At 35.5% G+C, this 15,135-nt stretch overlaps 1 protein-coding gene across 1 annotated transcript in view; it reads right to left on the reverse strand.

The window, feature by feature from the left end:
* The window catches only part of SPSB4 (splA/ryanodine receptor domain and SOCS box containing 4), a 189,135-nt gene extending 174,620 nt beyond the window's left edge, over positions 1-14,515 (reverse strand). The window contains exon 1 of the mRNA XM_087965014.1: positions 14,273-14,515. The gene's annotated coding sequence lies outside the window, so the exon portion shown is untranslated. The remainder of the gene's footprint in view (positions 1-14,272) is intronic.
* Between the last annotated feature and the right edge of the window lie 620 nt (positions 14,516-15,135).

The following is a 15,135-nucleotide window of genomic DNA, read 5'->3' on the forward strand; positions in this document are numbered from 1 at the left end:
AACACTTGGGTGTTGGTGTTGTTAAGCCACACACTGCACTTAATTCAGCTGTGGAACAAACCAAAGCCAAGGTTCCTAGCAGTAAAGTAAAATAAAGGTGGCTAAGCTCCAGGCATAATGATGTCACACAACCACATTACTAATTTGTTTCTTTTGGATGGGTACTATATTGCTGTACATAAAGTGCTCAACCTGTAGATTTTTAATCATCTTTCATAAGATGTTTATGAACTTTGGTTGGCAGGGAGTTAATACCAATATATTCTGCTGACTGAAAGCAAACTATGTGCCTCCAGGTACTGGCATCCTGTATTCCCTTCTGGCCTTTATTGGGATGAATGTAGTTGGATCCATTGCCTGAATGCATTATAAATTTGGAGAAGAAAATAGATTCTCCAGCAAGAGGAATTATTTTCAGTTCGTTCCCTCTTTCCCAATTTCAAACCAGGGAAATGGCAAAGATCTAGAAATCAAGGGATTGGTCTTGCTTATAAAAAAATCAATACATTTAAGTCTACAATTAATTTATAATTATTGATACTACTTGCTGAAAGTTTAAATTTTAGCCTGCTCTTGGATGTTATTAAAAACAATTAACACCCTAAGTTTTAAAGCTGATACAAATGTAATATTGGCAAAATATGGTGGATGCTATTGTAAAATGGAGAATTTGCCTCTTCACCAAATGGTTGCCAATAGGGGAAGGAGAGCACACGTTTCCAGTTACAAATCAGTGACTTACCAGAATCTAACCTGCTACTCTCTCTAACCCTCTTCTCAGAAGGCACCTAGCAATATTCCAGTTTACTCTTGTCCTTTTGTCTAAATAGATGAGCCTAAGCAATGGACTGGAACTCTCCAACATTTTTTAACAAAAATTTACATAATCCATTTGGATCCAGAGGCATTCTTGGAATAAAAGAAGATATTAGAAGCTGGTGCTTTGTTTATAGAATATCATGTCTAATTAATTTAAATTAATTTATTTTTTGAAAAGTATTAGAAAGCTTGGCAGGTCTCAAAGGCCTATCACATTTCAATCAAACATCAGGCATAGTGAGGCTCTAGCTCCATTTGTTCATGTTTTACTGCAACTGTCCGTTACAAATGTTCTATCAAAAATTTTCTCATCAATATTGCTAGATGAGGTATTACAAGAAAGGGATATTTTAAATGGCTACATGAGGGTGATGGTACCAAATATCCATTAATTTTATTTCAGTAGTATTTGCTAGCCAGCTGAGAGGCTATCATGCAAATGCACTTCACATTCAATTGAAATAATCTTCCTTTTATTAAAGATTCAAGAAATTGTTAGGCTCCCCCGCCCCCGTCTCTTACAAACACAGATCACATTTAAAGAAAGAAGAATAAATTTCTTCTTTACAAGCCTTATTGTTAAAAAATATAACCTAATCAACTCAAAGAAAAGGATATTATTCTAAATCTATTTTTTAACCTTTTACCAATTGGTAAGAGATTATTACAGATGAATGCAACACACTTTGTGATGCTCTATTACAAAATTTTCTTCTTCAATTATTTGGAGAATAAAAAGAAGGTTGAAATCCTCTTTATACTTACATCCAGTCCTATTTTATTGACCAGCCCTATTTTATGCACCGTATTGTCTTGGTGAACAGGGACGGCCTTGTTGTTCAGCATCTTAATCCAGCTGCATATCCTCCCTTACCAAGGAAATAGAGAATTGTGTAATTGATGCATCTTACACTCTTATTCTTCTATAATGATATCACTCCAAGTAATATAATGTCATACTGACACTAAAAAAATATAACAACAGCCCTTCCGATCATCTTACATTTATATTTTATTTTTCAAAGTAGCCAGCCAAGTATCTCTGTTCGCAAAAAAAGACACGGAGACTTAACCTTTGCTTCTACTTTTTCCCTGCAAGTGATATTTGGAAGAATACTACAATATCTCAGAGAAGATACTGAATCTTCAAGATATATAGTCCTTGATAGGCCTGTAATTCATTGATTTGTCCAATCCCATTTAAAGCTATTAACATCTTGTGACAATCAGTTTTTCAATTTAATTTATTGATAAATGCTTACTGTTAAATGCCCTTCCAAGCAGCTTCTTTGGATGGTCTTTGGCCATATTGTTTTGAAAAGGCAAATTCTTTTTATCTACTTTCTCCATCATATACATAGTTTTACACTCTTTGATCATGTCTTTCTTTACTGTCCTTTATCCGAAACTAAGGAAATCCTCGAAGTCTTTTTTTTTTTCTCACAGAATATGCATTCAAAAACACATCAATAATTTTGATGCCCTCTTCTTCATTTTATAGCTCTATCTTATCATTTTACAAATATGCCTCTAAGAACCATACACTGTTTTCAAATGAAGGCATACGACAGATTGTATAAAAGCATCATAATGTTGGCGATTTCATATTCAATATCCCTTTTTTTTAATACACACTGACATGGACTGTTTCATTTTCATAATTCCACATGCTGATATATCCACTGAACTGGATACAATGACCTCAAGATCTTTTTCCTAATTAGAGAACTCAAACTTCATCAACACGTATTTTAAAGACTTTTGCCCCAATTTACTCTTTACACTCCATAAAACTGAATTGTTCTTACACTTGGTTGATAGTTTAATTAGTTTAAAATTCTTATTAATACAAGTTTTCTGTTACTACAAGAAAGACTTCTTGACTTTCATTGTTTCATGGACATAGTTAGAAAACTATCATGGTGACTCCCTGGATTGAAGTACTCCCTTCTTACATTGTGGAATTCATTCTAGTTGCCAAAGGTCAAATATTGCAGTTTCAAATACAGTAACCTCCATGATAAGTGATTTGGTCCTCTTTCAGTGCCTTTTTCACTAGTCTGGTCATTTTTCCCAGAAATCAAGAGTGTCCTCTTCAGCCTGGCCTTTTTATTCTGAGTTAGTGATTCAGCTGTTCCATAACATTTATTTTTTAAAATGTCTATTATCTTTTTTTATTGTTAACCACCCTGAATGGTCTATGGCCAGAAAGGCCAGACATAAATAGTATGAATAAATAAATATCCAAAGCTTTATAACTTTCCTTTTATCAAATGGCAGAGGATACAATAGCTACAAAATAAATCCAGGAAATAAGAGTCACATATTACATTTTCTATTTCCTTTTGAGAAAATTCTAGCTTCAGCAGCAGAGATGGGGGTATAAATTAGCAAATAGCTATTATTTGTTTAAAATAATAATTATTATTAATACCTTATGTCGGTTCAGGCCTGTCAGTCTTTACAAGCAAGTACAGTATAAATTTAATCAACTATATTCATACACAGAGGAGACTAAAATAGTAATCATTCAAGTTTTTCAACTTTATCGATACCTCTAGCCTTCTACATAGCATTATTGTTGGATTAAAACAAATACATTTAAAATACCTTGATATCAAACATAAAAGCAAGGAGGTTACAAATAATAAAACCATGTTGGTTTCATTAAAAATAAAAAACCTGCCTCTGACAAATTCAGAATATATTCTGGCAGCCACGCATTACATTTCCCCTAACCTGACATTCTCTGATAACAATTAAAACATAGCTTTACATATAGAAAACAAAAGACTCATAGAAAGAAGTAAGCCTTTGAGCAAAACATGTCTATAAATCTTTATCAAAACATCCCATTTATACCATAAAACATGTGTGTCAAACTCAATTGTGTCATGTGACGTATCATGATGTATCACAATGTTTTTTGTCTTTGTGGAGCCCGGGTGAGTGTGGCCTATGTGTGACGCATCCACCCCACAGGCTGCCAGTTTCACATCCCTATAAGGATCATGCAATATAGCAGAACAGATCTTTGGGTTACTTGAGGCCAATGCTTAATATAAATGACATTTGTTGCATTATCTGTAACATGTTTGCACATTTGTTACATTATCTGTAACATGTTTTCACTGTGCATTTCTTTCATAGCTTTTGGAATACACAATATAACCCGAGTGGGAAGGATGTTTCATTTTGAATACTATAAAGCTAAAACATTCCTGTCAATAATGACAGGAATGTTTTAGCTTTATAGTATTCAAAATGAAACATCCTATAGGAGCTACAGTAACTTGTAAATGAGATCTTTCTACACAGTTGTAAGCACAACCATACTAGTATTAGTATTAGTGTGCTAGTGTAGATTTCATATTTTAATGTATTTTATATTCTAAGTCCAGTTTTATGATTATTATTATGCTTGTGGTTTGTAACACCTTTAAAACAGCTATATCTCAGTATTACCTGAATATGCATTTTTTAATCTGTAGGAAACTGCTAAATTATATTAAAATGGAGCTATTTGAACCTGTATATTGAACCCATGTTTGATTTACATGATTGAACAGATGAAATAAAAGAATTCTGGTGGATATTTTCACCCATAAAGAAGCCCAACTGCTAAGCTCAGGCCACCATAACTATATATGTGTATCTATACAAACATAAACTTGCATACCAATCCTACTTTTGTACATTTTGAGAAGTTGTATTTCTCTGTATTTGAACAAGTTCTTTGGCTGCACAAATTCCAGCTTCCGTGTTCAAGATTATAAGGAGGCACAGTTCAGGTAAAACCACGGATGGAATTCTACCAGTTCACACCTATTCGCTAGAACCGGTTGTTAACATTCTAAGCAGTTCGGAGAACCAGTTGTTAGAAGAAATTACTGGCCTAATCCTGTAACGAAGGCAGGAAGGAAACATTCTGGTGTTGCTTACAGAAACTGCTTCTCCGTTAACCCTTATTACATTCTTGGCAGGACTAGACTTTCTGTCTCAGGAACTTCTCTGGAGTTTTTCCCCTTCTTTGCTGGTACTTTGCTTGTGTGGAGTGACCATTCAAAGTTACAATGGCACTGAAAAAGTGACTTATGACCCTTTTTCACACTTACGACTGTTGCAGCATCCCCACAGTCATGAGAGGCCATGTGAGGAGATGCGTGCCTCAATGTGAGTGATGTTGAGTTGGCCACACCCAGCCAGTAACATGACCACCAACCCATGTCCAGCCAGTCACATGACCACCAAGCCACGCCCACCAACTAAGCCACGCCCACAGAACTGGTTAAAAAATTTGAATCCCACCCCTGGGTAAAACCCTATTGGATTAGGGCTGGACAACTCACCATTGCTTATTTGCCCTAGTCATCTCACCCTGGCTGACTTGCCTGGCCAACTCACCCATCACTTATGCCACCTCAACTCATCACACCAACTTGCCATAGGAAAATTCAACTGAAGAGAGGGACAAGTGAATTGCAGTGGTCCTTGTCTTGCTTTAGGTTTGAACCTTTTCAAGTTAAAAGTCCTCAAGGTTGAGGTAAGCTGCAATTCTACTTGCTCCTCTCTTGAATTGACTGTGGTGAGTTGTAATTACTCTAGATTTTGTAATATGCAATAATTATAGGATCTACATTTGTTTGGAAATGAGATCTTTCTACACAGTTGTAAGTACAACCACACTGTATATATTTGACAGAAATAATAAGCTTACAAACTTTTCCTACAGGCAGCTACGATGAACACACATTTTATAACAGTTTAACACCAGATCATAAAATTTAAAATGGCTAAATGCAATTTGAGACTGCAATTAAATCTCATTAAAATAAATCACCTATGTCTGTTGTTGGTCTAAACCAGGGCTGTCAAAACTCCTGGCACATGGACCGGATGCATCACGCATTGGCTACACCTAAGCCCAGTTTGGCGAAGGGGGAAAAAGTTCCGATACATCACATGACACTGCAGTGACATGAGTGCCAGGGTTCCGATGGATGCCCTAATTAATTCATGAGTTGACAGTGAGTTTGACACCCTTGGTCTAAACTTACCTAGTGAGATCTTATGGCTTCAGAACAGAATTTAGTTTTTATATAAGTAAGCCTGCTATTCTGTTATTCTTTTTCAGCATTCTTTTACTATTCTTCCTAAACCAACTCTATAAATGCTGTAATACAGTTAATTAAAGGAGAAACAGTTTTTTAAAAAGAGAACAACTTTTCTGTCTTCCAAGCCTTTACTACAAAATGAGGAAACTCAGAAGATCAGATAGACTCTTCAATTGACTAATCTTGCTTTGTTTACTCATTCCAGGGCAAGAGGTCAAATAGGAAAATCAGAAATTCCACCTGTTTGTTTGTTTTGAAACTGCCAGTGATGTCAGTATTTTTAATTGAGAAATTCTGTTAAAGAGAGGGTAATCACATTTCCTATGCAGACCACATGCAGTGGAGAAAGCTTCCATTCAAACATCTTCCTTGCACAATAGCTTGAATTGTTGAGTGAAAACCAAGAAGGAGGGAGAGAGCAGCTGTAATCAGAAACCGACTTAGATCCAATATGCATACATATCATAACAAAAAAGGTAGAAAGAAATATGTTTGCTTAAATCAAGTAGACTCCATCAATATCTAATCCAATTCTACTTCATCCAGTTCAATAATTTCAAGGAAAAAATCTACAGCCATGTCATCCACAATACTAATAGTTAAGTTGCCTTTCTATCCTTAAATAGGTGAGCTTTCGTTCATTTAATATTTTGTTTCTATTATCTTACAATTAATGACAAATATTGCTTACGTTTAAGGTATCGTTGTAAAGAGTCTGCATTGTATTAAAATATGGATATTGTTTTTATCACAAGTGCAGCCAATTTAGAAATATTGTGTTTTTTATCAAGTTGTTAAATTAATTTTAAATCTGCTAGTCAAATGTGGCTTACAAGGCTACATGTATATGTCCATCTCATTATGGAATAATGTACAACTTAATATAGAAATGTAAACCATCTTTCTTTGTTGTTGTTTTTATCAATTTTCTATAACTTCAAGTTTTATTGAAGTCTTCTATCCAATTACTAGCCAGTCTGAACCTGTTTAGCTTTTTCAGGTTCAAGTAATATTAGTTGGTGATGCCATCTGTTGTTTTTTAAATATAAAAGTATTTGAATAAATTTAGCTCAATATAAACAAGCATAGTGCCTTGATTAGAATCACATCAGAATAACTGTTGGATACAAAAAATAGTAGATGATCAGATAGAGTTTAAACCGGAATTGTTCTTGTTGGGAATAATTAAAGGAAAATATAGTGAAAAGATTAAATATATTCTACTACATATATTGACAGCAGCGAGGATAGCATTCTCACAATGTTGGAAACAAAATAACACACTGTCAGAGGAATTAGTAATTCAAAAAATCTTAGATTGTTCTGAAATAGATAAACTTACATTAGACTTAAAGGATAAAGAAGAGTCAGAGTATCATGAAGTTTGGGACAATTGCTACAAATAGTTGAACAATAGAAATAAGAACAATAGAGATAAGAAAATGGTAGACAAATGTATATGAATGTATATAAATGTATATATTTATATGAGGTTGGTATATGTAATAATGTCACTTTATCACTATTGTTAAGATCAAAATTTGTAAAATGTGAAAAAGAATTAAAAATAAAAAATAAAAAAGGAATAATAATAACCATTACAATGAGTTTGCTATGTTAGTTTGCAAGAATGTTAATTTGTGGAATGGGGAAAAATAGACAGGGAGGCAGACAGGCATTAATATTCAAAGTATAAAGCAGCACTTTTGGGTCTGGAAACCTCAATAAAATGGGACTTTTATAGCTTCAAAATTAACCATAAACTGTTGGGAAGAAGCTAAATTGTTCTTGGTTCATCTGGGTTTGAGATTGTAATGGGTTTGAATAAAAGTTTTTTTTTCAGCACATAGTTCATTTTGAGAATTCCAAGAATGATGGCAGAGGGCTCTTCTCATTTCCCTCATAAGTAGAAATTGCATTCTTTATAAATTATTGAAAAACTTCAGTATATGTGGATGTAAAAAATAGGTCAATGTTGAGCCATGGTGATACTGATTCTTTTGTGTCGTCCCACTTTAAAACAATCTGCTACTACCAGAAGTAAAGAATCTGTAGAAGCTACACAACCCAGTTGCCAATCTTGTTTGGTGTTTCAATTTATATGACCTCTTTCCCTTTGTAAATGAATATCTTTTCACTTGTTATGAGCTTTTGAAGTCTATTTCTAAATTACTCTAATTGTGGCTTAGAACTACAAAATAAAAGCTGCTGTCAAATAACAATTTAAAAAAACCAACCTTTAAGAAAGTAAAACAAAATTTTGTAAATTATATAAAGATATAAGAATAGTAATCATAGTTAAAGCTATTACTTAGCAGTAGACAAATGTAATATAATGTATTATGATATTTAAACCAAAAACCTGTATAGATGCCAAGAACATTGTTGATACCATGATGTTTTACGATGCAACAAAAGAAATTTAATAAAAATATATTTTTTTAAAAAAAAATTAAAAAAACAGATATTGAAGTGGGCTTGATTTTATGTGCCTTCAAGTTGGTGTCAGTTTTTAACAAAGATAGATTTTGGTTAAGATAAATAGATTTTGTAGTAGAATTATCTGTCCCCAATTTGTCCTTCACATTGCCCAATATAGTGTGCCCATTGCCTCTGTAATTGAATCCATCCATCTTCTTCCGAATCATCTTTTTCTTTCCTTCCATTCTTCCCAGCATGATAGATTTCTCCAGAACTACGTCTCTGAATCTGTCCAATATATAATTTTAGTCTGGCCATTGTGCCTCAAGTGAGAACTTGAGTGGATTTGTCCTACGATCCATGTGTTTGTTTTCTTACCTACCTATGTATATTTTCATATTTTATATTATTATTGTATATTTTATGTATATTTTCAATTTTTTATATTTTAGCTATGTTTATTTTCAGGAGCCTTCGCCAAGGTCAATGTTCAAAAGCCCAATATTCTTTACAATATACTTCAATTTCTATTTTCATAGATAGTGACAGAGAAAAACAGGCCAATTCTGAGCTTTGCAAGTAGCCCTGAACTCCTGCAGAGTATTTTGTCTTTGCTATTGCCACTAAAGGGATCATGTCTCTAGCATCTTTCTGTATTGTGGCTACCCAATATACAGTAGGTCTCTGCTTGCTGTAATGGAGCAGCTGTGACAATCTTCAAGTCTTTCTTGACCCTCTTGGTACTATTTACTGTCATCATACACTCCTGGCATTCTTTGCTCATCCTATCCAGGTATACACAGGCACACAGACACATACACACACTGCTACCACAATGAGGCAGCACAGCAGGACTTGTGGAAATTGAAGTGGGTTTACAATTGCACATTATGGTTGGTAGGATTTTGATTTCAAAATATTGGCAATATTTAAATAAGCACCTGATTCAGTCAGAGTACAGGTAAACTCAATATACAACAGTTTGTTTAGTGATATTCAAGGTTACAACAGCACTGAAAAATGTGACTTATGACCAATTTTCATAGTTACAATCTTGGAAACATCCCTATGACCATATGATCAAAATTCAGATGCTTGGCAACTGGTTCATATTTATGATCTTTGCTGTGGTCATAAATATGGGTCATGTGATCACCTTTTGTGACCTTCTGACAAGCAAAGTCAACGGGGAAGCCTGATTCACTTAACAACCAGATTGCTAACCTGTCAACTGCAGTGATTCACTTAACAATTGTAACAAGAAAGGTTATAAAATTAACAACAGAAATTTTGGGCTCAATTGTGGTTGTAAGTCAAGGACTACCTGTAGTCTCCCAAACTGGCAGTGGGGCTTAGCTTCTCAACTTTAATATAGCTAAAGAATATTAAGTTGAGAGAGGCTTGCCTGAGGCAATTACATAACAGCCGAAAAGAGTTTGCATACCACTGATATCCAACCACTAAAAGATCTGATTACCATCACCACATATCAGTAGGAACAAAACATTAGGAAAAATTCTTTATAAGGAATAAAATATTACACAATATGTGTTATAACTGTCAGAAATACATACTAACTGATAGCTTAGAATGTTAAATGCTAAAATATTCTTGTATCCTAAACTCTAATTAAAAATCAATAAGCCTTTTTCTTTTAAATTGACTCATTAAAAACTACGTAAAAAATAGGAAATAATAATAAAACACTGAACAGAGCCAAAACCTAAATGAATTTCGCTAAGATACAAATTTAGAAATCTAGGTTATGAATATTGAACATTAAAATGGTTTTACTGCGAATAAATTTAATAAGATTTCCTAACTGTTTTGCATAGTATTGCTGTGAAGGGGAGCAGGGAGAGAGAGAGAAAAAATAGGGGAGCACTGCTTAATCTTTGAGCCTGACATGTAGGGAAAGAATATTTTTCATTGCTGTTGAGATGCTCTTGCTCTACTTTCTCTTTGGAATAAATGTTTGCCTCAACCTTCTTCTTATCTTTAAAACTAGGACCCCTTAAGAGATGCTCAAGCCTGAAGGCTTTGCAGCTCTCCATCAGAAGTCCGAAAAAGAGAAGGGTTGAAATTTACAACAGCTTGGTCATTTCTCTCGTCCTCTGCAACATAAAAGGAGCTTGCTGTTTAATTGTTTTGTTACCTGCAGAAAAAAACGACTGATTGTCAGTCATTTTCAGTATATGAAGTCAGCAAAGCAATAAAAAGATATCTTCAAGCACTTTTAAGGGTAATGAAATGAATTTGAAAGTGCCTTTGCCGATAGTAATCTGGTATATTCCATTCAAAGCAACTGGATTTACAGTTACACACATACCTCCCTGAACTTTCTAAAATCCATAATAGGTAGAGTCTAATGTTACAACGAACCACAGAAAATAATGACTTTATCTAAACCTGAATGCAGAACTAGTTTGATTTTAGCTTGTCCGAACTAGTGCAAGCTAGAACAAATACCATTCCCATATTTATACATCGCAAGAAGTTACCATTTGTTCAAAACTGCAAGCACACATTTTTAGAAGAAAAAAGAAGAAAAGAATTCCAGAACAAATCTCCTCTCAGAATTCCATAACATCACCAGCCATTTATGTTAATCCTGAGATGAGCCTATGATTTAGGTATATATTATCAATGGATATATTTAACAAAGATATATTTATTTGTTTGTTTGTTTATTTGTCAAACATGTACAAGATAACAAGTATAGGTATGAACATAAACATGAACAAAGGAAGTAAATATAGACAAAAGGGGACAGTACGACCCTATATTTAGGATAGTGCTATCACTTCACATTAAAAAGAAAAAAAATAGTGGTCATATTTTAAATTTTTAATAATCTATATTAAAGGGAAGTAGGTTTATAAAGGACCAAACAAAATGATATAAAGAATGTGCAAAGTTACTAATGCAATCTCCTGCAATAGTAAACCAACATCAGCTAATTTGGACATTCACAGCCAATAAGATATGTAATGTTTTTATTCTAAATTGTTATTTGAATAATGAAAGAATAATGTCTTTAGTAAAGAGGTGTTCCATCCCCCAAAATGATACTTCTAAAGTTAGCTCTAAACCAATTTGCTTTTGTAAAGAAAGTTACATTAAAATAAATAAAATTAAGAATTGTTTATTATAAATGATCATTTAATGAAAGTTATATTTTGCTGGCTCTGATAATTGGTAACTCAGTGTTGAAAAATTGATCTATGCAGTCCAGTTAACTAGGTCAAGGAAATATGACCTATATACAACATCCTAAGATAGTTTTTTGTGTTTAACTTCTGGTACAAACCCAAACTACCTGGTTAGTTTATTATTAATTCACAAACTAGACTGAGTATATATTGTGAATGAGGCCATTATATTTTGACCCTATAGTTAAAAACAGAGGTAACAACCACAGACTACAAATGACTGCCTCACCAGGATTCTCAAATTCAACATAAATACTTCATGAGGACTAGTTCATTAGCCTAAGCCTCTTCCTATATTAAGTCTTTGCTCACAAGAGTAGAGACAAGAGACCTGCTGTTGGTAACCAGAGGGCTCTATCAGTGGTAATAGTAGGAGGATAAAAAATGTGGGTTGAGGCACCTTCATCCAGGACTAGAAACCTACTCTGTCTGGAACTGTTACTGTATTCTGTATTGAATGTGGTGGATGCCACATTGAGTTTTTCAGCAAAAGGCTGGGGCATGGTCTGTTCAGTTACAGCTCTAGGAATAACACCTGGCTACAATTAAGCTACTGGCCTAATCTAGACAGTCCTTCTCTGACAAAGGAATGAGTGAGCTGTTTTTTTAAATTGTTGTGGCCATCAAGCAAGTTGCCCATCCTCTTCTTTCTATACTTGACTCTGCCAATCCATTCATCTTGCTTGCTGCACTCGGTTAAAAAAAAAAGGACAGGAAGGAAGACTGCTAACTTTTGGGCCAGCTGAAACATACAAGCTTACTTATTCTTTGATATATTGTTCAGTTAGAACATTGCCTGAAATGCCATTGAATTGTGTTTCTGAATTCTACTTGAAGGTCTGATCTGCAGTGTGGAGACTAGAACTGAGATCTGTTCAGTGATGTCACCCCATATATAGATCTCTCCTAGGAAACGTGATCTTAGTACTAAGCCTTGAAAGTCATAGTTGCTCACCCAGGTGTTAATAGCTCAACTCAATAGAACACCTATTATTAAAGGATTGTTGCCCCTGTAACTTAAACATTACATGCTTGCATTTATTATGCTATTTATTGTAGATTATTTTTCCCTTTGTTTTTCCTCTGACTTTGCTGGAAGGAACAGTGAAAAGTAGCATACTTATCAAATAAACAACACCACAGTCTTTTGCATGCATGCCAAGACTTACACACTGAAATAAAGCTGTACAGATTTTAATCTGGGGAATAATACACATTGATTATATCATTGGTACATCGTGGACATACTTGTTGCATAAATTAGCCAACCCAAGGATAAACTCACTGTTCAAGTGCACACACTGCCATGTTTTATAGCCAGTGATTAACTGAATAAACAATAATTTGCTAAATGATCACAATGAATCCAGAATCTTGTTTAGTGCAAAATGTGATGAAATATTGAATGTACAGCTATAGGAGGAAGAAAATAAAAATGCCTGTATCAGTTGAAAGGTTTAATCATCAACTGACTGCAAGTTTGGTCAGTATTCTGAAAAGCTTCCACACAGGAAAAGAGTAGAAAATGTGTGCCTTCATTTCTGCCTGTGGCCATAATATGATGCTGGGGGAACTGTTCCGACATTCATTATCCTCAGCTTTTAAGTCAGCCTGTCTCAAAAATGCCTGCAATTATGTGACTTAGCAGATACACTGGAAAACTTTTTCCTCCGCACACTCTCCGCGTCTAGCCGGAGATCACAACCATCAAAAGAAATTCAGAGAAGCAGCAGAAAGAGAAACTTCAAGGCAACCATTTATAAAAGTATAAATATAGAGGGGGAAAAAGAGCTTGGTGCATTCCCGGAAGATCAATCGGTGTATTTATTAAGACATGAACTCTTATAATTTGGGAGGAAACAAAATCCCACTGAACAATGATGGATTTCACTCCAGTATTGCACTTTTAGTCACTTGGGGGGGTTGTGGAGGAATTTTTTTTTTCTGCATAGGCACAAAATTGTAGCTTTTAGTCCCTCGAAGATTTTTGACATCTAAAGTGAAAGAAAAAAAACAAAACCCTGGGACTGATGCTGGGAGACAAACAGCAACCCCCAAACCACCTTTCCGATAGTCCCCTTGATCCTTTCAGCAGAGAATGAATCTGGCCACGACCATTTCTAAACTTGGACGACCCGCAAAGGTAAATAAGGAATTCCTCCCTCAATAATAATAATAATAATAATAATAATAATAATAATAATAATAATAATAATAATAATAATAATAATAATAATAATAGTAGTAGTAATAGTAATAATAGTAATAATAATAAGCCTTTGCATTCCACCACTCTGCATCCAGACACAAGCCAGGAGACCGCCGACCACCGCTGCCTCCAAACTTTCAAGGACAACAGCGAGACCGCCCTTCAACCTTTCCCTGCCCCAGGCTCCTTCTTTCCCGGCGGGTCTGATTTCTGGCTTTGCTCAACCCCGGAGCCCCCAGCTGACGAAGAAGAAAAAGAAGAAGGGAGTGGCTGCCTTCACACACGCTCGCTTGTCTCACACGCGTTCATTTCCCGAGAAAAACTGCAGGGCCGTTAGCAGCTGAGCTGATCAGAGTAGGAGCCTTCCTATACCCCCGCACGCAAACCGGCGGTAAAACAAAAAACAAAAAAACCAAGATTCCAGTCAAGGGCAGGAGAGGACACGCCAAAGAGAGAGAGAGAGAGAGAAAGAGAGAGAGAGAGAGAAAGTCACTCACCGGGCGATCGTGCACCGGTGCCTGCGGGCGCAGCGTGCTCGTGGCCAACCTCACATCAGGAGCTTCCCTGCCGAACTTCATCTGCCACCCTTACGGCTGCCGTAAGTCTTTTCCCTCGCGCGTCCTTATCTGCCCTGGCTCTTGAAGTCAGATCCGAAAGCGTCCGAGGTGAAAGAAAATACGGGACTTAAGAACCGCTGCCTTCGCCCCTCCGCCCTGCCGTCATCGCCACCCACCAGTCACGGTAGAACGGAGAGCTGCGGATGGTCCGCACATATCGCTCCCACCGGGTCCTAGCGCCGGCTGCATCCACTCCATCCGTGAGGGGCAACAGAGAGGCTTGAATTTGAATGGATTAGTAGCGCATCGAGAGAGCTAGCTCGGAAAAAATGTGGGGAGTGGTGCAATAGAGTAGAAGAAATAAAACTGGCCCGCCTCACTTGGATTTTATCTTGGAAACAGCTGCTCGGGGTTTTTCAAGAATGAGCACATCTTTGATCGACTTTTGTCTTTCCTGACTGACTAAACAGGCTGGCGAGTTCCATGCTTAAGGGAGGTGGGGGATGGCATTGTATGGTTTACTGAAAATATTATACCTCAACACAAAATATCCTTTTAGTTATAGTCCTGTTACAAAGTGCCTTTCGGAACACTTAGAGGATTTTTTGATATAGGTATATTTGCTTGATATAGGTCATTGATTTGTCTGCTGTTTGGCTTTTTTTCTTATTTAACATTTACATGAAACTATTGGGGAGGTCACTCAGATCTTTCCAGTTCCCTCGGGTATGTTTTATTTATTTATTTTTGTCAATTGTTTACAAGATAATAGGTATAAGTAAAAACATAGTTATGAATACATG

This window comes from Notechis scutatus, chromosome 4 (assembly GCF_049901735.1).
Source record: "Notechis scutatus isolate UNSWTSFEM ecotype Mainland chromosome 4, rNotScu1.2, whole genome shotgun sequence".
Taxonomy (NCBI): Eukaryota; Metazoa; Chordata; class Lepidosauria; order Squamata; family Elapidae; genus Notechis; species Notechis scutatus.